Raw genomic sequence first — 23,573 nt, forward strand, 5'->3', positions numbered from 1 at the left:
ATTTAGCACTAGCAGCATACATAAACATACATTATCTGTAGTTATTTCTTTTTATTCTTCTGTATCTTCTAACGCGATATCAGTCCAGTTCAGTCACTCAGTTATGTCCAACTCTTTGCAACCCTGTGGACTGCAGCACGCCCGGCTTCCCTATCCATTACCAACTCCTGAAGCTTGTTCACATTCATGTCTATCAAGTTTATGATGCCATCCAACCATCTCATTCTCTGTTGTCCACTTCTCCTCCTGCCTTCAATCTTTCCCAGCATCAGGGTCTTTTCGAATGAGTCAGTTCTTGGCATCAGGTGGCCAAAGCATTGGAGTTTCAGCTTCAGAAACAATCCTTCCAATGATCCTGAGAGCTCAGTTGGTAAGGAATCTGCCTGTGATGCAGGAGACCCTAGTTCAATTCCTGGGTCAGGAAAATCTGCTGGAGAAGGGATAGGCCACCCATGCCAGTATTCTTGGGCTTTCCTTGTGGTTCAGATGGTCAAGAATCTGCCAGCGATGCGGGAGACCTAGGTTTAATCCCTGGGTTGGGAAGGTAACCTGGAGAAGGGAAAGGCAACCCACTCCAGTAATCTGGCCAGTAGAATTCCATAAACGATACAGTTCATGGGGTCACAAAGAGTCAGACACAACAGAGTAACTTTACTTTTTAGGTTATCAGTCCTTCCAATGAATGGTCAGCACTGATTTCCTTTAGGATAGACTTGTTGGATCTCCTTGTAGTCCAAGGGACTCTGAAGAATCTTATTGAACACCATAGTTCAAAAGCATCAATTCTTCAGCACTCAGCTTTCTTTATAGTCCAACTCTAACATCCATACATGACTACTGGAAAAACCATAGCTATGACTAGATGGACATTTGTCAGCAAAGTAATGTCTCTGCTTTTTCATATGCTGTCTAGGTTAGTCATAGCTTTTCTTCCAAGGAGCAAGTGTCTTTTAATTTCATGGCTACACTTACCATCTGCAGTGATTTTGGAGCCCAAGAAAATAAAGTCACTCACTTTGTCCATTGTTTCCCCATCTATTTGCCATGAAGTGATGGGACTGGATGCCATGATCTTAGTTTTCTGAATCTTGAGCTTTGAGCCAACTTTTTCACTCTCTTCTTTCACTTTTATCAAGAGGTCCTTTAGTTCTTCTTCACTTTCTGCCATAAGGGTGGTATCATCTGCATATTTGAGGTTATTGGTATTTCTCCCAGCAGTCTTGATTCCAGTGCTTCACCCAGCCTGGCATTTCGCATGATATACTCTGTATATAAGTTAAATAAGTAGGGTGACAATAGACAACCTTGATGTACTCCTTTCCCAATTTGGAACCAGTCTGTTGTTCTATGTCCAGTTCTAACTGTTGTTTATTGACCTGCATGCAGATAAGTTAAGTTGGTCTGGTATTCCCATCTCTTGAAGAATTTTCAACAGCTTGTTGTGATCCACACTGTCAAAGGCTTTGCAATAGTCAATAAAGCAGATGTAAATGTTTTCCTGGAATTCTCTTGCTTTTTTTTTTGATGATCCAAGGGATATTGGCTATTTGATCTCTGGTTCCTCTGCCTTTTCTAAATCCAACTTGAACTTCTGGAAGTTCACGGTTTATGTACTGTTGAAGCCTGGCTTGGAGAATTTTGAGCATTACTTTGCTATGGGGTGAGATGAGTGCAATTGTGTGGTGGTTTGAACATTCTTTGGCATTGCCTTTCTTTGGGATTGGAATGAAAACTGACCTTTTCCAGTCTTGTGGCCACTGCAGAGTTTTTCAAATTTGCTGGCATATTGATTGCAGCACTTTCACAGCATCATCTTTTAGCATTTGAAATAGCTCAACTGGAATTTCATCACCTCCACTAGCTTTGTTTGTAGTGAGGCCCACTTGAATTCACATTGCAGGATGTCTGGCTCTAGGTGAGTGATCACACCATCGTGGTTATCTGAGTCATGAAGATTTTTTCTGTATAGTTCTTCTGTGTATTGTTGCTATCACTTCTTTATACCTTCTGCTTCTGTTAGGTCCATACCACTTCTGTCCTTTATTATGCCCATCTTTGCATGAAATGTTCCCTTGGTATTTCTAATTTTCTTGAAGAGATCTCCATTCTTTCCCATTCTATTGTTTTCCTCTATTTCTTTGCACTGATCACAGAAGACGGTTTTCTTATCTCTCCTAGCTATTCTTTGGAACTCTGAATTCAAATGGTTATATCTTTCCATTCCTTCTTTGCTTTTAGCTTCTCTTCTTTTCACAGCTATTTGTAAGGCCTCCTCAAACAGCCATTTTGCTTTTTTGCATTTTTTTTGGGGGGGGATGGTCTTGATCACTGCCTCCTTTACAATGTCATGAACCTCCACCCATAGTTCTTCAGGCACTTCATCTATCAGATCTAATACCTTGAAGCTATTTGTCACTTCCACTGTATAGTTGTAAGGGATTTGATTTAGGTCATACCTGAATGGTCTGGTGGTTTTCCCTACTTTATTCAATTTATGTCTGAATTTGACAATAAGAATTTCATGATCTAAACCACAGTTGGCTGCTGGTCTTGTTTTGCTTACTGTATAGAGCTTCTCCATCTTTGGCTGCAAAGAATACAAACAATCTGATTTTGGTATTGACCATCTTGTGATGTCCATGTTTAGAGTCTTCTCTTGTGTTGTTGGAAGAGGGTGTTTGCTATGACCTGTGGGTTCTCTTGGCTAAACTCTGTTATCCTTTGCCCTTCTTTGTTTTGTACTCCAAGGCCAAGTTTGCCTGTTACTCCATGTATCTCTTGACTTCCTATTTTTGCACTCCAGTCTCCTATAATGAATAGGACATCTTTTTTTGGTGTTAGGTCTAGAAGGTCTTGTAGGTTTATTAACCTTTAACTAACTTTGCTAACACGATATAGTAAAGGAATATGGGCTCTGAAACCAAGGAATCTGGGCATGAATTGTGATGCTGTCTCTTAATTGCTCTGCAAACTGAAGACGGTTTCTAATTTTTCAATGAACTGAATAAAGAAATGCATGATAAACATTGAATGTACTATTACAATGTACTATTACAATGTACTATTAATTCAGTTTCTCTCTTCTCTTCTGCTAATTATGTTTAGGGTCTTCTTTTCTAAAAATGAATCAGGTCCAAAATCTCAACCTTTTCTTGCTGTCCACTCCATTCAATCATTTAAAACTTATGCCCTTTCATATTTAAACACTACAAGCACACAAACTGTACTTGTTTCCATGCCCCATTCACTAGTATATAATTATTATTATATTATTACTGGTATATAATCCAGATTGTATTTCTCTGTTCATTTGGGGAAAAAAATGCCTAGCAACCAACAGTAGAATATATATCATTGATTAAAAGTAGGCCAGGATTCTGCAGACAGAATGCCTGGTTCAAATCCTGTCTTTGGTATTTACTGGTTATGCAACTTTTCACTTGCTTGTTTTTGTTTAACCTCATTCATTGTGCCTTTATCTGTCAGAGGAATTTTAAAATGAGATGAGTTAATATGCATTGATCTCTTAAAAGAGATTCTGGCCTAGAGTAAGTGCAGATTGCAAGTTAACTATAATTATAATTGTACCAATTCCAATAATGTTGTCTCCTTTGTCCAACTTCACTTTCAGTATTTGAAACTACTTGCCACTTCTTGAAACTCTTCTTTTTATTTACAACACACTTGAATGCAGTACCTATTTTCTACCCTATTCTTTACCCTGTTCTGTTTGTTAAGTATTCTTCTTTCACATTCCCTCAGCACCAATTACTAACACTCTGTCCTCTCCCTTTTGGTCACCTCTCTGGATTCTCATGTTCCTGTAATTTCCCATTCTATAGCTTCATCTAGAAATTATATTCATGATAAGCAAATTTTCAATCCAGTCACTTTTTAATCTTCCAATTCATATATTAATAACAATATGAATCCATACTCCCTTAGTTCCTTTAGAAGAGTTGCTAAATTTATCAGACCTCGAGCTCAATATTTTATATATCCCTTTCCCTAGAAAATTAGAAAATACTTTTGCTTCCTTCAAGGCCTCTCACTCATCTCACCATACACACCTAGGAAGTATTTCAAATTCTCTCTTTTCTGAACAAATGGCAGGCCCACCCTTCCCCATCCTTTGCATAAGGCCATGTATGTAGTGTCATCCCTTGAACTTTGAGGGGATATGACATGTTATATTTAATTGTCAGCATTCTCTTTCCCTCTGTTACAACAGCTGTCAACTTGCAAGGTGATGGCTGCTCTATTAGCTTGGGTAATAGCTGGACACAGGAATTAAAGCTCTCAGTTAACACACTGGACTAGTGATGAGCAAGATATACACATTTATTATCATCAGCCATTGAGATTTTGAGTCTGTCTGATTCTCCAGCATAACCTAGCTTATTACAATGACCTTAAGTTGACTTCCTTTCTTTCCTTTCTGATGATTAACTTCTGTAATTAAGTTGTCAAGATGCTACAATATTTTTTTCTTTTTAATTCATTTAACTTACAAATAAAAGAAAATAAAAGATAAAAAAAGTCACATAGATTGGCATTTGATTCTGCATTTTTACTGCTTATTTGATTCTTGGCATCTGGATGAAGAAATAACTATTCGTTCACTTGTTCACTTAGTAGCCATCCAGAACTTGCTGAATTTTAGCTCCAGCCTTAACTTTCCCAAGGCCATCACACATACACAAGTCATATAACCATCGCTCAAAAATGTCCAGGTCTCCTTAAGTCTGCCATGTTGAAGCCAAAATCCCCTGTATATCTGTTAATCCTATAATAATTAATATCAAGCCACAATTTCTATTACAGTTTTAAAGATGGTTTAGATGAACTGGAAACAAACAAACAAACATATTCTCATTTTTCAAATATTCTCATTCTGTTCCCCAAATCTGAGAGTGATTCACCATGTTTCTAAATTTGAGCTATCCTTCATATCATTTCAACTTTCTTCTTTTTAATAAATTCTTCTTTATTTCTTTAATGTAAAGCTGTGATCTCACCAATTATAGATTCTTATTAATAGTAAACAGTAATAATTTTGTATTGATAAATGATAAAGTCTTACTTAACTTCAATGTCATGATAAAAGCTTTCAACTTAAGTGCTTAACATGTAGGTTATACAAGTAATAATACATTGAGCAAATACAGAGGAATTTTGATTGAGTTTGAAAAAAAAATATTTTTTATTAACTTTGTTAATTCATATATATCTCATTTAACCCAGACATGCTGCCTTTTTTACTGAGCAAAAGAGTTTTATTCTACATGAGATGGTTCTCATCTGCAACCTCTACTTTTATTAACTCCACTATCCTTAAACACTAATGCCAGAAATACAAAAGGAATCCATTTCCTATAATTTGATTCATTCAGCTTTGATTAATCTCAAGTAAATTTTACATTAATTTCTTTTCTGGAATTAAAACATTTTAGTTTATATTTTTCCTCAACTACATATCTGGTATCCCTCAGTCAGTCAGTCAGTGCAGTCGCTCAGTCGTGTTTGACTCTTTGCGACACGAATCAGAAGAGACTCTTAATACAATTCTTGTATCCCTAAATTGTAATAGAAATAGAGCCAATAAAGTGCATCCATAGATCTTGAACATAAAATTACTGAAGATTAAACTTGTACAGTGCTACTGACTTGAAATACAAGAAATTGCAGGGTTTCTGTCCTAGACCTGCTGCTAAGAATATATATGGCTATAGGTTCTCTATGTCTTACTTTACCTAAATAATATAGGTCACACCTTATAAACTTGCTAGCAAAGTTCCTATTGTAGATCCGAATCCTCTATTAACTCTAATTTTTGTTTTGTTTAAATGCAATTGCTTCATTCACTATATCTTTTCTTCTTCCTTCATGCAACTTGAAAGGAACAACTGATGAAGAAAATTTCAAAATATTCTGGTCACTTAACAACACTTTAATTGAAAGTGAATTAAAAGCTGGCTAGTTTGTGATATCTATGTATATGAACCTGTTATTGATAAACAGTCTGTGGCATTCTTCTTTGTAGGAATTACCAATATTGATCTCCTTATTTTCTGAGTACATACAAACTTGTTTCCTTAGAGCTTAGCTTATAGGATAGATAGGAACATTAGGAAATAATATGATAACCAATTTTTTTTAACATTCATAAACCATGATATGGTTCAGTTATGTCCAACTCTTTGCAACCCCATGGACTGCAGCCCATCAGGTTCCTCTGTCCATGGGGTTTCCCAGGCAAGAATAATGGAGTGGGTAGCCATTTCCTTCTGCAGGGGATCTTCCCAATGCAGGGATCAAATCCAGGGTCCTGCACTCCAGGAAGATTCTTTACTGTCTGAGCAAGTCTAAAGCCAGTCCAAAGCCAGTCCAGGGAAGCTGGACTGTTCTTATCAACAGTGTGAACTTGGCAAGACTCACAAACTCTCCAGGGATTCAGTTTTGTTTTCTATAGTTTTGTTATTTGTTTGTTTGGTCTTGCTGTTGGCATGTGGGATCTTACCCATGCCCTGTGAAAGAGAAGCTCAGAATCTGAAACATTAGACTTCCAGAGAAGTCCCAATTTTGTTTTCAATAAAATGAGGAGGTTGAATTAGACATATTCAAATTGAATAGAGTTCTGATATACTGGGAGAGTCCTTTTTCTTTTTGAAAATTATTAATGTCCTTAGTTTATGCTATGTTATTTTTATTTGATTGGAAATTTGTAAACTTCTACAAATGACATTATTGAGGTAGAGAAGTGATTAAAAAAGCTAAAAAATGGTGTTGTTAAGAAACAGCTGAAAATAGCAATATGAGTTTGTTTGCTTATTTTAATCACATGACAGCTTATGACATTGTGGTTGTAAATAAGTATTGTAATAACAGTATTTGGATTATTCCACACTGGCTAGTGTTAGCATCTTATAAAAAACTAAATTGTGTATTATTTAATACATAATTACTTTAATCTAGTGAAAAGTGTAGTGGCAATCTGAAGCAGTTCTTCCTCTGAATAGAAGCTGTCAAGTTTATTAAATTTGAACTAATTGGAAATTCTTTGGCTTTGTAATGAGATAAGGCACTAATTAGAGCCTTCCATTTAACTTAGAAATTTTGACCTTGGAGAAGAGAGGAGAGAAGAGAAAGAGATGATAGAAAAGAAATATGAGAGCAAACAGGGGCAAAGACAGAGACAGAGAAAGAGAGAGAGAGAGGCACCAACAGCATTTCATTAATTTATAATTTTTTTTAGCATTTTATTTTGATTATTTATTAATGCTTTGCCTTGAAGAGAACATTTAAACAAATCTTCAGTTCAGTTCAGTTGCTCAGTAGTGTCCGACTCTGCGACCCCATGAATCACAGCACTCCAGGCCTCCCTGTCCATCACCAACTCCTGGAGTTCACTCAAACTCACGTCCATCAAGTCAGTGATGCCATCCAACAATCTCATCCTCTGTCGTCCTCTTCTCCTCCTGCCCCCAATCCCTCCCAGCCTCAGAGTCTTTTCCAATGAGTCAACTCTTCCCATGAGGTGGCCAAAGTACTGGCGTTTCAGCTTTAGCATCATTCCTTCCAAAGAAATTCCAGGGCTGATCTCCTTCAGAATGGACTGGTTGGATCTCCTTGCAGTCCAAGGGACTCTCAAGAGTCTTCTCCAACACCACAGTTCAAAATCTTAGAATGTTCTATATTTCCTGCTGTATATTTTGTACACTGATTTTTTTCCTATTAAATATTTTAATGAACCCTTTTATGAATGGTAAAGGGTTTTTATAAAAAAAAGAATATCCTACAGAAGATCTCAGAATGCAGTCACACATGTCATAAAGAATCACAGCAATGTTTAGGCAGCAAAATTAATCATATGTCAAACGAATTGCTAGTCCAAGTTCGATGCATGATACAGGATGCTTGGGGCTGGTGCACTGGGATGACCCAGAGGGATGGTATGGGGGGGAGGTGGGAGGGGAGTTCAGGATGGGGAACACGTGTACACCAGTGGCGGATTCATGTTGATGTATGGCAAAACCAATACAATATTGTAAAGTAATTAGCCTCCAACTAAAATAAATAAATTTATATTAAAAAAAAAAGAAAAAACAGTATGTAATGCAATAAAGTATTTACCTAATATTTTTTCTGGTATATACTAACGCAAATCAGTTAAACATTTTTGTTTTTGCTTTTAGAATTTCATCCTCTTTTTCTGAGAACCAAGCAATAATACAGTAAATGTCCAGGCACATCTTTAAATTTCAGCAAAATCAGAATAGAATAAATTCTAAGTTAAGAGCATGTCCTTGCTTACAGCTGTGTAAAGAAGTATGTATTTAAATACAATTTCATATTCCTTGACTTGAAAATACAATTGAGATTCCAAAATAAAGATACCCCATTTGTATTTTTATATTGGAGGGTGAATCACTTCATTGTTTATTTCATAAAGACATGTTATCTTCCCATGTTGTGGCTTTTAAAAGGATACAATTTAAGAGCATACTTTCAGTATTTAAATGCCAAGTGTATTTTTACTGATATAACTATCTACAAGTGCAAAATGAACAATGAACTTAAGCTTAATATATGCTTTCAAGCATATTTGAAATGACTTCTTGGGTGAAAGCACATTTTATTTACAATGAAATTACTATATAGTCAGAGAGATCATGTGGCATATTCTGAATTGTGTAGTTGATAAGTGAAAAATTGCAAGTGAAAGTAGCTCAGTCATGTCCTACTCTTTGTGACCCGATGACTATACAGTCCGTGGAATTCTCCAGGACAGAATACTGGAGTGGGTAGCCTTTCCCTTCTCCAGGGGATCTTTCCAACCCATGAATCCCGCATTGCACATGGATTCTTTACTAGCTGAGCCACAGGGGAAGCCCAAGAATACTGGAGCAGATTTTCCTTACCCAGTAATTGAACCAGGATCTCCGGTATTGCAGGCAGATTCTTTACCAACTGAGCTCTATGGGTAGCTGATAATCACACAGTTATTCACAAGTTTAGACATCTTCCTATAAGGATGATGGGAATGGCAGCAAGTCTCCAATGTAGAATTTCTAAATGTTTTGAGGATTTCTAGCCCTATGCAACATTCTACTTAACAATAAAACAAAATTATGTCTACATTAAAATAGTTTTGGCAAATGCTACATTGTATATTCTCTGCTTGGACCTTAAAATGCAAAGTGGCTTATTAAAGGCCCTGAAAGAATTGTAGTCGTGGAAATTATTTAGTTTTTAACCTACAACTTTAACAACTTTATTGACCACGGAGGTGCTATTATTGTAGTTATTGTTTTGTCTATTAGCAACTGGTGGAACAGTCATGGACCACTGGGAAATTCAATCTAACTGAGTGAGAAAATGGAAATTTTCGGCTTACCAAGCACAAGAGGGTAAGAGGAGAAAGAGACCTTGTAGGGTCTTTATTTTTTATTATTGTTTTTCCTTCTTTATTATACTAGAATAAGAGTTTATTTACAATCTCCCCCAAAAAATCACTGCCACTTCTTCATTCAAGTATGAGTAAAAAACAAAGAAGCAAACAAATAACAACAACAACAACAAACATTGTTCACATGTTCCAGGCAAGAATATAAAGCAGTGAAATTCATCTAAAATGCTCTTCCACCATCAGGCTTTCTGTCTATTTTCTCCTCTTCACATACAGCCTTGGGACCCTTGGAAAACTATTGTGTTTTAAGCCTCTTTGCTTGGAAGACCACTGTGCATTCTAGAGCCCTCTGTACCTGTTTAAGACTTGCTGTTTTTTCACCTCCTAATGATTCTGGTTCCCAGGTAGCTCAATGATAAAGAATCCGCCTGCCAATGCAGGAAACTCAGATTTGATTCCTCGGTCAGGAGGATCCCCTGCAAGAGGAAATGGCTACCCACTCCAGTATTCTTGCCTGGAGAATACCATGGACAGTGGAGCCTGGCGGGCTACAGTCCATGGGGTCATAAAGAGTTGGACATGCCTGAGCAACTGAGCATGCACAAGGTAAGATAATGATTCTGCTATGTTTTTCTAATTTTTAGCTAACTACTTCATTCTGTATTAAGACACACAGTACTCACTATACCATTATTCTGCTAGAGCTGCTTTTGTTTTTTAAAAGTCTTTATTAAATTTGTTATAGTTATTTCTTTTTTTAATTAAACTTTTATATTACATTGGAGTATAGCCAATTAACAATATTGTGATAGTTTTGAGTGGACAGCAAAGGGACTCAGCCATACATATACCTGTATCCTGTGCTGTGCTAGTCTCCCAGTTATTCTGACTCTTGCAACCCCATGGACTGTATCCCATCAGGCTCCTCCATCCCTGGGGATTCTTCAGGCAAGAATACTGGAGTGGGTTGCCATGCCCTCCTGGACGGGATTTTCCCGACCCAGGGATACATGTATCCATTCTTCCCCAAACTCCCCTCCCATCCAGGCTGCCACATAGTATTGAGCAGAACTCCATATGCTAGTAGGTCCTTGCTGGTTATCCATTTTAAATATAGCAGTGTGTACCTGTCTATCCTAAACTCCCTAACTATCCCTTCCCTCTATCCTTCCTCCCTAACAACCATAAATTCATTCTCTAATTCTGTGAGTCTGTTTCAGTTTTGTAAATAAGTTCCTGTGCATCCTGTCTTTTTAGATTCCTCATATAAGGGTTGTCATATGATGCTTCAACTTCTGTGTCTGATTTACTTCACTCAGTATTACAATCTCTAGGCTTTAATTATTTCTTTCTTATGAGAAGTAGTACTCTTTTTGTCATGTTGGAGATTGAACCGTGATGTTGGAGAAGCCTCTTGAGAGTCCCTTGAACTACAAGGAGATCAAACCAGTCCATCCTAAAGGAAATCAGGCCTGAATAGTCATTGGAAGGACTGATGTTGAAGCTGAAACTCCAATACTTTGGCCACCTGATGTGAAGAACTGACTCACTGAAAAAGACTTTGATGCTGGGCAAGATTGAAGGAAGGAGGAGAAGGGGACCACAGAGAATGAGATGGTTGGATGGCATCACTGACTCAATGGACATGAGTTTGAGTAAACTCTGGCAGTTGGTGATGGACAGGGAAGCCTGGCATGCTGCAGTCCATGGGGTTGCAGAGTCAGACATGACTGAGTGACTGAACTGAATAGCAGTACAGGATCTATGATCAAGTTAAAATTCAAAGTACAATTATTTCCAAATATACCTGTGTCCTCCCCTGCCCATTTTTTGTTGATTCAGTGTCAAATCCATGTTTATTTCACCAGGCACTCTCCACACCCAGACTCAATATGAATGTTGGCTTCTCCATAAACTTTCCTGCATTCATTACTTCACTTCCAGGGGACATCTACATTTGTTATAATTTTGTCTATTTTTGCGTTTCTCTGTGAATAAATGAAAGCTACTGTACTGTTTGCTTCAGACATATTTGCATTTTTAGGGACTTGACTTTCTAAAGATAGAATAACTTAATTTTAATGGTAAACTTTGTTATAGACATCAAAGAGGAATAGGCATAAAAATCTGAGGTCTGTGTGACTGCTTAGCATTTTTCAGATGCCCACACAAATTTAACTATACACATGACTTTCTGAAAAGTGGTCTACAAAATTGTATACTCACTTTTGCGATTAGAAACTTTGTATAGTGCCGGACAAAATCATTATACAGAAGCAAAGTTAGAGACCAAAGATTGTGGGTACAGTGAATGTATGCATGGCTCTCTGGTTAGATTCTCTAATCACTTCTCTCACTCTACATTCTGATTATATGCTTTAATTAACCTTTATAAGGACATGACAAACCTGGAATTTTAATATCTGTCTATATGATTGCTATATTCTAATTCTTACAACACTTACCAGTAGTTCCCTGCAATATATGGAGACAGCACCTCTTTGTTGCTGTGAACTGTGCTGTATTAACATTGCCTCCTTTTTCATTGTTATTCCATAGCATCATTGCACTGACTTTGCTCTTGCATGAAAATCTCAATGTGCTTGTTGGTCGTCGGTGTTGATGAAGAAAGACATATTTAAGAATCATAAAATCAACCATCAGACTGACTTTAAAATTCTTTAGTCTTCTTTTACCCACAGGCACTTCTTCTAGACTAGATATGAGCAACTGAGCTCATATCTAATAAAAATAAAAAATCCCCAAATAACATCACTTTTGTGTTCTTACACAGAAAGTACTATGCAATACTTTTCTGAGATGAGTCAAAAAGAAACGACTCTGTAGAAATGTAACAGAGACAGACTACATAGTCAGAAATCTAAGCATGCAACGTAAAACTCTTTCCTTAATGGAATCTAATTCACTTTTCGGAGTCTCCTGACTTCTTGTTAGACGGCCAAGAGGCCGGCGAGCCTAATCCTGTCTCTCAGAGGGCGCTTACTGGGTCTCTGTTGCACATACCTCTCAGCTCTGATCCAGTGATGCTCACCTTTTCCTGCCTCTCTTCAGCAGTTTCCACCCCAGGCAGCGCTAGTGACCAGTTCTCTGCAGGGTCATGGAGGAGATCTCCTTGTCCCCTAATAAGAGTCTCAGGTCAGTTTGAGGTGATGCATAAGCAGCCAGCTTACTCTTAACCCATGAATCTCAGTGATTCTCACTACATCCCAGAAGTCCAGACTTGTATTTTCCTTTTTTCACATTGTTTCCTTTATCCCCTTGGCTGTCTCTTTCTCTGGAAATGTGAGGCATATTCTCTAGGATCTATAGCTCAGCCTACTCAGCAAGAGGGCTTTAATTATTTACGCTGAGAATCATATTCTAATGGTAAAGCAAGAGTTTCCCCAGAGCCTTCTCCAACACTGAGTGAGTAAAGGAGGTACAGCCTTCTGAAACACAGTTCTCTAAACTTCCTTCTTCAGCCTCAAAAGGTCTTTGATCTCTGGCCTGTTATCTACATTCTTTCCAACTCTTCATAAAATGAGTGTGTCTGACACTTGGGATTTGATGTCTTTGTCCTCAGCTGTAAGCTACCTGCCCCTTGTGTGTGTGTGTGTGTGTGTGTGTTTCTGTGTCTGTGTCTGTGTCTGTGTGTGTGCACACGCTCAGTTGTGTTCAACTCCTTGTGACACTATGAACTGTAGCCTGCCAGGCTCCTCTGTCCATGGGATTGTCTAGGCAAGAATACTGGAGTATGTTGCAATTTCCTTCTCCAGGGTACCTTCCCAGCCCAGGGATCAAACCTGCATCTCTTGAATGTTTCCTACATTGGCAGATGGATTCTTTTATCATTAGAACCACCTGGGTAACCCACTCAACCCTTTTTAGCTTGGGACAAATGACAAGAAAAGCCAAGCAAAAACTCTGGAAGAAAGAAAACCTCCCTTTAGATCCTCAGATCAAAATTTCATCTCATTTGAATAAAATGGCCTTGATTGTTATATGAACGTGCAATCCTCTCTCCTGTGATGTGTGATTAGTAACATTTGCCGTGAGAAATATCAATAACCTCAGATATGCAGATGACACCATCCTTATGGAAGAAAATGAAGAGGAACTAAAAAGTCTCTTGATGAAAGTGAAAGAGGAGAGCGAAAAAGTTGGCTTAAAGCTCAACATTCAGAAAACTAAGATCATGGCATCTGGTCCCATCACTTCATGGGAAATAGATGGGAAAACATAGAAAACAGTGTCAGACTTCATTTTTGGGGGCTCCAAAATCACTGCAGATGGTGACTGCAGCCATGAAATTAAAAGACGCTTACTCCTTGGAAGGAAAGTTATGACCAAACTAGATAGCATATTCAAAAGCAGAGATATTACTTCGCCAACAAAGGTCCATCTAGTCAAGGCTATGGTTTTTCCTGTGGTCATGTATGGATGTGAGAGTTGGACTGTGAAGAAGGCTAAGCACTGAAGAATTGATGCTTTTGAACTGTGGTGTTGGAGAAGACTCTTGAGAGTCCCTTGGACTGCAAGGAGATTCAACCAGTCCATCCTAAAGGATACCAGTTCCGGGTATTCATTGGAAGGACTGATGCTGAGGCTGAAACTCCAATACTTTGGCCACCTGATGCAGACAGTTGACTCATTGGAAAAGACCCTGATGCTGGGAGGGATTGGGGGCAGGAGCGGAAGGGGACAACAGAGGATGAGATGGCTGGATGGCATCACTGACTCGATGGACCTGAGTTTGGGTGAACTCCGGGAGTTGGTGATGGACAGGGAGACCTGGCATGCTGTGGTTCATGGGGTCACAAAGAGATGACACGACTGAGCCACTGAACTGAACGGAACTAAACTTCTCAAGTATCCTTTGTTTCAAGTCTATGCTGTTCCTCTCTGCTCCTCCCCATCTCCCTTTCTTTTCTTTTTCTCTCCTCTCCTCTCATTAATTTTTCTTTCCTTTCCATCTTTTGCTTTGGATGTTTTATTGAGAGAATCATACCTATGGGCTCCAGCACATCTTGAGGAAGCAAAGACAATATAGATGACTGAACTCAAAACTGTTAATGGTGACTTATTAAAGAACAAATTATTATTGACTTATAATCAAGAAACACAATTCTTAACCTTCTTTCCCATTGGCTCAAAATGGCTAAAAAAAAAAAAAAAAATCCTTGTTTCCACAAATTTACCCAAAGTCTATTCTTTCACACATCTGTTGTCAAGACTTACTTGAAGTATATACCTCCAAATTTATTTTATTCCAGCCTAAAGATGCTGTGAATAATGAGGAATTCTCTGTGGTTATAGGTTTTAACTGTGAAGAAGCAAGTTCCCATGGCAGAACACAATTTTATGCAGGAAAACAGGGCGTGACTGGAATGTGAAGCCCATTTTCCTACTGCAAACATAGAAGAATTTGGGGATACGATGGTGTATTTTACACCACTAAATAGAAACCATTAATTTCAGCTGATTCACATGAACAGACTAAATGTCTACAAAACACTAAATTTTTCATAATGATATTAATTAGAGTTATAATTGTGGGTTGTTATAACTATTGGAATCCACAATAGAAGAGAAAAAACTAAAACTGAAGTTGCCAATGATCCCAGAAAATAGATATAAATACAATCTATACCATCATACATAATTTAACATGAAAAAAATCCATGCTTTGTTGAACAAATATGAGGGGAGACTTGGCTTTTACTTTGCGAAACACCCTTAAGTCTTTTAAAATCAATTAATCAGTTAATTTGTGGCTGTGCTGAGTCTCTGTTGCTCTGCGTGGGCTCTCTCCAGCTTGGTGAGCGGGGATCACTCTGTAGTTGCACAGGCTTCTCACTGCCGTGGCTTCTCTTGTTGTGGAACATAGGCTCTAGAGGGCAGGTTTGTGTAGTTGTGGGCACAGGCTTACCTGTCCCACAGCATGTGGGATCTTTCTGGATCAGGGATCGAATCAGTGTCCCCTGCATTAGCAGGTGGGGTCTTAACCACTGAAACACCAGAGAAACACATCCTTAAGTGTTGAGGCTTTAATTTCTTCCTCCTCGGTAGATATATTAACACAGCATCACAGTCAGAATCCAATTGCCTCTATGAAGTGCTGCTGCTGCTGCTGCTGCTAAGTCGCTTTAGTCCTGTCTGACTCTGTGTGACCCCACAGACGGCAGCCCATTAGGTCCTCTGTCCCTGGGATTCTCCAGGCAAGAACACTGGAGTGGGTTGCCATTTCCTTCTCCAATGCATGAAAGTAAAAAGTGAAAGTGAAGTCGCTCAGTCGTGTCCGAGTCTTAGCGACCCCATGGACTGCAGCCTACCAGGCTCCTCCGCCCATGGATTTTCCAGGCAAGAGTACTGGAGTGGGGTGCCATTGCCTTTTCGGTATGAAGTGCTAAGCCTGCACAAATATGCTCTAGTACCTTTCAACTCTTTTAAACAAGAAACTGTTGTAAAATTATTACAAGATTTTGTTATTATAAATTACTAATTAGAAATGCTGGAACTGAGACCAAGGCAGAAAATAACTCTTCAAAGAAGGCAATAAATTGACAAAAAGAAGTTTGACAGAGCAATTCTAACTGCTCTGTTTCGGTTTTCGTAGGGATACTTTGAAACCACAGTCTTTACAAAGAAGTGTTATGCTGACTACTGAAAGTAAATAGAATAATCAAAACACTTTGCAAGACATTTGCTGATGACTGATTCATTTTGTAACACTGCCTGCCAAAACATGAAAGTAAACCTTTGTTTTAATTAATATAGAATCTAGGTAGAATATTCTTTGGTGCAAGAGGAGTCTAGTATTAATGGAATAGGTCAAAAAGAAAAGTAAGCTGAAATGATATGACAGGTGATTTTTGTCATACAGTCTGGATTCCATCTCAGATGTGAACAAGTACTTAGAAGTAATTCATGTAGTGAATGAAAGGATCAGGCGCTTAAAAAACAAGCCAATCATGGAGAAAATTAATGTATTTTAAGACGAGCTACAATCACTGAGATAACATATGTTAAATCCTTAAATTTCACTGGAATAGAACTTAGCTGTATAACCTGTGGTGCATTATACTAATATTAGATAGGCCCCTGGACTATAGACCTAAAACTCATGTGAAATGATGCTATTTGTGAGTGCAATTTTAAGACTGATTTTTTTCTTTAGTCCTTAACTTGGGTGCTTCATTTATAATTCATGTGAATGGCATAGCATTTGGCTTTAACAGACAATATTATACATTTTTAAAAGCAATTCCATTCTGTTTCCTGAGAATATACTTGGCATTAAATGGTGTACAAGCTGTTTTTCTCCCAAGAAGTGTTTTGCTTGTTTCATGTGCTTGAAATTCAGTAGAGTACACAGATAGTAAGAGAATTTTTTCCAACTCAGTTTAAAGAAAATATCATAGCTAACTGAATGCATTCTCACACTTTGGCTTTTTAATATAAATTACATCCAATGAGAAATCCTTTTCTCAAAATCCAGCAGATAATGTAGCAATAGATTTAGTTCTTTTGCATTTGTGTATTTATCTCCATTTTTTTCTCTAAATTATATAATAAGCAACTGCTGTTCTAAACATTTTTTGCTATAATTATTTGCAAGCACTGGAAACTCTACACAAAATGTATAACACATATCTAAGAACTCATTTTTCTTTCGTGAGATACACAATCCTAGAACTCAGTATCTTAATTTACTTGAACATTTATTATAGAGTGTTTTATGGGAATGCTTATATGGCTAAGCTTAGGGAAAGTAAGTCAATTAAAGCCCTTAGAGCAACATGCTAATGCAGTGGCCTACTTCAGGTATCTGCATCTTGCTGGGACTAACATTCTATAGCTAAAAGTCAGCATGCTGTAAAATGAACTTGCTACTCTCCAAATATGTTATATTAATTTAAAAGAAGAAATCAAATCCTCAAAGTTTAAGAGAGTGGATTGGTTCAAATCTGAGTTGAATTTGTGAATTTTACAACTTCAGGAAAAATGAAAGTTTATCGCTAAGTCATTTTTGACTCTTTTGGGACCCCATGGACTGTAGCCCACCAGGCTCCTCTGTCCATGGGATTTGTCAGGCAAGAATACTGGAGTGAACTGCCATTTCCTTCTCCAGGGGATCTTCCTTACCCAAGGATCAAACTGGCATCTCCTACGTTGCAGGTGGAGTCTTTACCACTGGGCCACCTGGGGAGCAAGCCCTTTGGTAAAGATATGTCATATTAAATAAATTTTAGAGCTATCAAAAACTAATAATATCAGCTATTTCCTCTAATCTCTGGATCATGTTTATTCTTACAAAAATAACTGTTTTAATAACTACTCACCTCCCCTCTCCCCCAAAAGACAGGAGCTAATAGCTAGAAATTATTCTTAAGAGCTTTAGTGAGGATTGCAAATGCACTGAGCCTTGAATAATGCACACCGGAAGGATAGTGAATTGCAGAGGTTTCTGTAGCAGGTACAGCATGACTTAACAAAGGCACACAAATTGCAGATCACTATTGATCTGTTTCTTTTGAAGTCATATTGAATTTTAGGTAGTCCCAATATCTGCAACTTTCAACTTATGAAAGTTTCTGTTTGATCAAAATACTTGTGGCCAAAATATACAGAAAACTTAAAATGGAACAAGTGGTACTGAATTAAACAGATACTATTGGAAATATTCTGAAAAATAAACTATGGGGAAAAATGCTCACAAAGAATAAGCCTTGAATTTTTGTCTGCCTATATTTTGATATTTTCAGACAAGTACTTAGTGATGTCTCATGAAGCTAACATATACATATTTCATATAGCATACGTCACTGAAGTTAGAGGAGATTCTAGATATTGTAATGCCATTCTATCTACTAAGAGCATATCATTCCTCATAAATAGAAAACTTGCAACTAAAATCCAGGTACCAGTAATAAACATTAGCTTGCTGCTGCTAAGTTGCTTCAATTGTGTCCAACTCTGTGCAACCCCATAGACGGCCTCCCACCAAGCTCCCCCGTCCCTGGGATTCTCCAGGCAAGAATACTGGAGTGGGTTGCCGTTTCCTTCTCCAATGCACGAAACTAAAAAGTGAAAGTGAAGTCACTCAGTTTTGTCTGACTCTTAGAGACCCCATGGACTGTAGCCCACCAGGCTCCTCCATCCATGAGATTTTCCAGGCAAGAGTACTTGAGTGGGGTGCCATTGCCTTCTCCGAAACATTAGCTTAGTAACTCCAAATGAGAGTTTACTACCTCTATAAAAATAACATTATATATGGTTTAAATGGTTGTTTGTATTAATTATCAGAGTTTTGCAGCAGAGCTTTGTTGCAAAAGTAACCATCTTGGGTAGGGCAGTTATTAATAAATAATCAAAAGAAATTTTTTTGAGGATTCTCACTGTGTTTTAGTAGACTTGGACAATACATTTACAAATGAAAATTTAGTTTTTTTTTTTTTTTTAATTTTACAGGTTTCTTCATAGTTTGTCTCATGAGATAGTACTGACATATCATAAAGCTCATGTTCTAAGAAATACACTTTAGGAAGTTCAGGCCCAGTCACAGGAAAGTTTGGGCTAAGGCTAGGATTTAAGAGTGGTGACACAGAAAAGATTAAGGATCAAATGTATTTTTTCTTTAAATTTGTCAAATCTGGGAAATCCAAGCATAGCCAAAATGAAAACCTGGATGTCTAGAATTTGAATAATCCTCTGGTTTGTCTTTTTTATGTAGATAAAAATTGAATATATGCTGATCTACCTTTGTTGCTATTTTCTTTTTTCTTTCTTCTTTCCTTTTTCCCTCTTTTCCTATATCTTTCATTCTTTCTTTGCAAAATTTAATTGAAGATTGCATAGAAAAAATAAAAAGAGATTTCACTTCTCGTCAAAGTTCTGACAGTAATTTTATCTCTGAGTGACCTTTGTCAAGCCTTTCACCTCTTTGCACCTATGGAAGGCATGAAATTGATTTTTTGAGAGGCCGATCATAAACCCCCAGAGAAGGCAATGGCACCCCACTCCAGTACTCTTTCCTGGAAAATCCCATGGATGGAGGAGCCTGGTAGGCTGTAGTCCATGGGGTCACTGAGAGTCGGACACGACTGGGTGACTTCACTTTCACTTTTCAGTTTCATGCATTGGAGAAGGAAATGGCAACCCGCTCCAGTGTTCTTGCCTGAAGAATCCCAGGGATGGGGGAGCCTGGTGGGAGGCCATCTATGGGGTCTCACAGAGTCGGACACAACTGAAGCGACTTAGCAGCAGCATCGGTAGCATCATAAACCCCTGCTGGCTCAGATGGTATAGAGTTCACCTGCAATGTAGGAGACCTGGGTTCGATCCCTGAGTTGGGAAGATCCTTGGGAGGAGGGCATGGAAACTCACTCCAGTTTTCTTGCCTAGAGAATCCCCATGGCCAGAGGAGCCTGGCGTGCTATAGTCTGTGGGGTTGCAAAGAGTTGGACACAACTGAACAACCAAGCACAGCACAGCACATCACAGACTCAACATTCTGTAACACGTAACATGGATGTTTTTCTCCTTCACCTTGCAGCCTGGTTATTATGAAAAGCACTAACCTTGACACTGACATTTCATCAGAGGTGCTTAGTGGATAGGCAAGTAGGGTTGTGGATAAATAAGCAGGATTGTCCATGAATGATATCAGAAGCGCTTTCTTTGTCCATGTGATGGATGAGACCAGGGTTGGGGTGGGAGGTCAGGGTTGGGGTGGGAGGTCAGGGCTGGGGGTCTCCTTTCCCCCTGCTAGAGAAGGTATAGCTGAGTCTAGTTGTAAGACTCTGACTTCCCCAAGTCTTAAGGTCTAAGCACTGGATATTCTTAGTAGCACATTTAAAGATGTGATATCTTAGTTCAGGTTATTTGGTGTTCAAATGCATGTTGTTTTGTCTTGCTTCTTTCAAGCACTCTCTCAAGTTTGCCCCATAAGAATAAAAATGAGAGAAGTCACTGTGCTGGAGGACAAGCCTGCAGAGTGTCCAGCCTCATGATGTTTTCAGTCATCCTGTAGGTCAAGTACTTGAATGCACAGGGTCTAGAAGATAAGCGCCCTTGCCTCCTGGGAGCCCTTCTTTCCAGAAGTTCTAGTCTGTGATTATGAATTTTGCCTTGTTTCAGTTAAGCCCTTTAAGTGGCATTTTTATTATCTGAGCTTATGTCTAAATGTGCTTATTTGATTTCTATCCAACACATTTGATCACAATTATTCCTAGAACTATACAATTTTTAAGTTAGAATATTTAACTTGGACTCTTTCTGAAAGATTATATACTTCTTAAGATTTGGTCCTAACATTAATAAGATTTGAAATGACAGGACATTTGATATTTTTTACTTCCCCAATTAATGCAACATCTTTCCATATTTCTCTACCCTTCAATGCTCCAACTATATCATCTACTTCGTCTTTTCACCATCCTTAAATAGGTTTATTGACTTTTTTACTCCTTTCAGACTAAGTCTTTGGTGATAAGAATAGACATTTAAAATAACTTATAGTGAAAGGTCATTCCTGGCAAAAACTTAAGTCTTTGCTTCCCTTTGAACATGGGGCCTATTATCTAAGAAAAACAAGCTACCACCAAATTTGATCATATCTCTACATACTGGGTAGCAGAATTGATCTCAAGATACAATTATAAGAATACTGTTGTATGGATACTTATATGGGATCAAAATACTATATCTTTTCCATTTGTAAAGGTAATCATTGTCTTGTTGATATTACAAGCAATTTCATTTCTTCAACTGAGATGAGGCAAGTGAGATTAAAAAAATCAAATGCATTCAATATTTTAAGTTTTTATAGCCATTGACTGCACTGGTATGATTGCATTGGTCTTAAAAACTAGTATGTGTTACACTGTTATTCAACAGCGTACACCTTGACCATAGAAATTTCCATCTCTACCTGGATTATCCTTTAGACAAGCAAGATCTTCTCTGGAGGAATCACTTTATAATTAAAGATACAATTTTAAACTCACGGACATAAATAGTATAACAAAATTAAAAATGGGAGTTTCAATAGAGACTGATTGCTATCTATTGGTGATAGGAGTTGAGTATGTATTTAAGGAGACAGAATTACAATTGATCTCAAATGAAAGGAGGTATGGTTGAGTGAAAATGGGTTGAAAGGTTAGGAGGGAGTTGGGTAATCCTGTCATAAGGAACAATTCAATTGATAGAATTGCAATTAGTGATAAGCAATAATGACAAATAAATTTTAAAGATGGAAGCTTAGGGTTAGATTTTGGAATACCTTGAATACCAGAAGGGGAAATGAATGGGGAAAATGAGCGGAAGTCTTCAAACATCTTTGGGCTGGAGAGTGACATCAAATCCACAGCATTTCAAAAGTATTAATCTGTCTTCCCAGGTGGCGTTAGTGGTAAAGAATCCACCTGCCAGTGCAGGAGACATAAGAGATGCGGGTTTAATCCCCAGGTCAGGAAGATCTCCTGGAGGAAGGCATGGCAACCCACTCTACTATTCTTGCCTGAAAAATCCCATGGACAAAATAGTCTGGTGGGCTACAGTCCATGAAGTCACAAAGAGTCAGACAGGACTGAAGTGACTTAGCACGTAAGCAGTCTGTCTTTAATGCTTGAGATGAACAAGATAGAGCAATGATGAGTAGCAGAGAGAGCATGGAGAGGTTGTTTTAATAACTCAGACTAGAAGGATTGAAGAGCAATGTCAGTCAGTGAGTATAGGAAGGTGACATGGGATCCAGAAAAGTGACAAAGGTAGATGCAAAAGAAACTAACAACTAATTGTTGATGGGATAAAGGAAGGTAGTAATTGAGATTATAGAACTTGATCTAATAATTATATTAAACCTATCAATGAAAGAAACTCCACCAATTCCCCTGAACACACACATCTACCACCATCGTCACAGCCTCACACAAATGGCTCCTCCTATATCTCAATAAAGGGTGACCCCATTCTTCCATCTTTTCAGACCTTAAAGCCTTGCAGATGTTCTAGGCTCCTCTCTTTCTCTCTTGCCAGTGTTAAACTATCAGGATATACTGTCATCTCTTTCCTAAAAACACATCGAAAAATGGTGTCACTGCCATTTGGTCAACAGCATAATCCCTTCTCACTTGACCATGGGGTGATAGCTTCCTAACTGTTCTTGATTCCTTTCTGTTCCTCCTTGGCTTCTTGATCTTAACAATAGGCAGAAAGAACCTCACTCAGACTTTCCATGGCTTTGAATCATACCACAGAGAGGGTCAAAGTCCAGATCTTACAAAGCCCCCACATGGCACATGACTGAGTGACTTCACTTTCACTTTTCACTTTCATGCAATGGAGAAGGAAATGGCAACCCATTCCAGTGTTCTTGCCTGGATAATCTCAGGGACGGGGGATCCTGGTGGGCTGCTGTCTATGGGGTCGCACAGAGTTGGACACAACTGACATGACTTAGCAGCAGCGGCAGCAGGCACACACTGCTTCATGTTTCTGTATTTCTCTCTAGCTCGTTACAGTTCTGGTTTTACTGTTCAGATGAGACAAGTACCCTATTATCTCAGAACATTTGTACTTGCTGTTTCATTTGCCAGTTATAATTTACCCCCAGATATTCAGAATTATGACACTTATTTCAGACTTTCCTTAAGGTCATTTTCCCAGTGAGGACTTCCTGATCATCTTATTAGAAATTGAAAACTTCCACAACTTCATTGCTCCCTAAGCCTCATAGCCACTCTATTTGTCTTTATTTCCCTATTATTCTCCAATATATGCATGTTAAAATTTATTTATTTAATTATTTTTCTGAGTTTTACCACCAGAGTGGATTTTATTGCTATATTTTTAACACCTATAAGAGTCTCCAAAAATACAATAGGATATCAATAAATATTTGATCAGAAAACAAATGAGAAGTAAAGTATATAATCAAGAAATTGAATAAAATACTGAAGAAAAACATTAAGGCAGACTTTCAAGACAAGATACCAATAGCATTCCCATTCGTATTTTATACCATGAAAGAATATTCTTTAATATTCTGCTTTCATTTACATTTAACAAATCCCAGTCTTAGAAATGAGAAAGCTGAGGTACACTGCTTACAAGATCTCTATTGAGGATGCATTATAGAAGGAAAAATCAAATAAAATAT

The 23,573-nt window shown here is 38.0% G+C and overlaps 1 protein-coding gene across 6 annotated transcripts in view; it reads right to left on the reverse strand.

Annotated features, from left to right (window-relative positions):
• CDH18 (cadherin 18) overlaps window positions 1–23,573 on the reverse strand; it is a 1,278,664-nt gene that overhangs the window by 956,893 nt on the left and 298,198 nt on the right. For 4 of the 6 annotated variants that reach the window (XM_086362510.1, XM_086362516.1, XM_086362514.1 and 1 more), the window contains one exon: window positions 12,434–12,549. The exons of 1 other annotated variant lie outside the window; for it this stretch is intronic. The gene's annotated coding sequence lies outside the window, so the exon portion shown is untranslated. The remainder of the gene's footprint in view (window positions 1–12,433; window positions 12,550–23,573) is intronic. One more of the 6 variants, XM_086362509.1, reaches the window with a different exon arrangement.

This window comes from Bos grunniens, chromosome 20 (genome assembly GCF_055505025.1).
Source record: "Bos grunniens cultivar Pamir isolate PY7600 chromosome 20, Bosgru_T2T1.0, whole genome shotgun sequence".
NCBI classification, from domain to species: domain Eukaryota; kingdom Metazoa; phylum Chordata; class Mammalia; order Artiodactyla; family Bovidae; genus Bos; species Bos grunniens.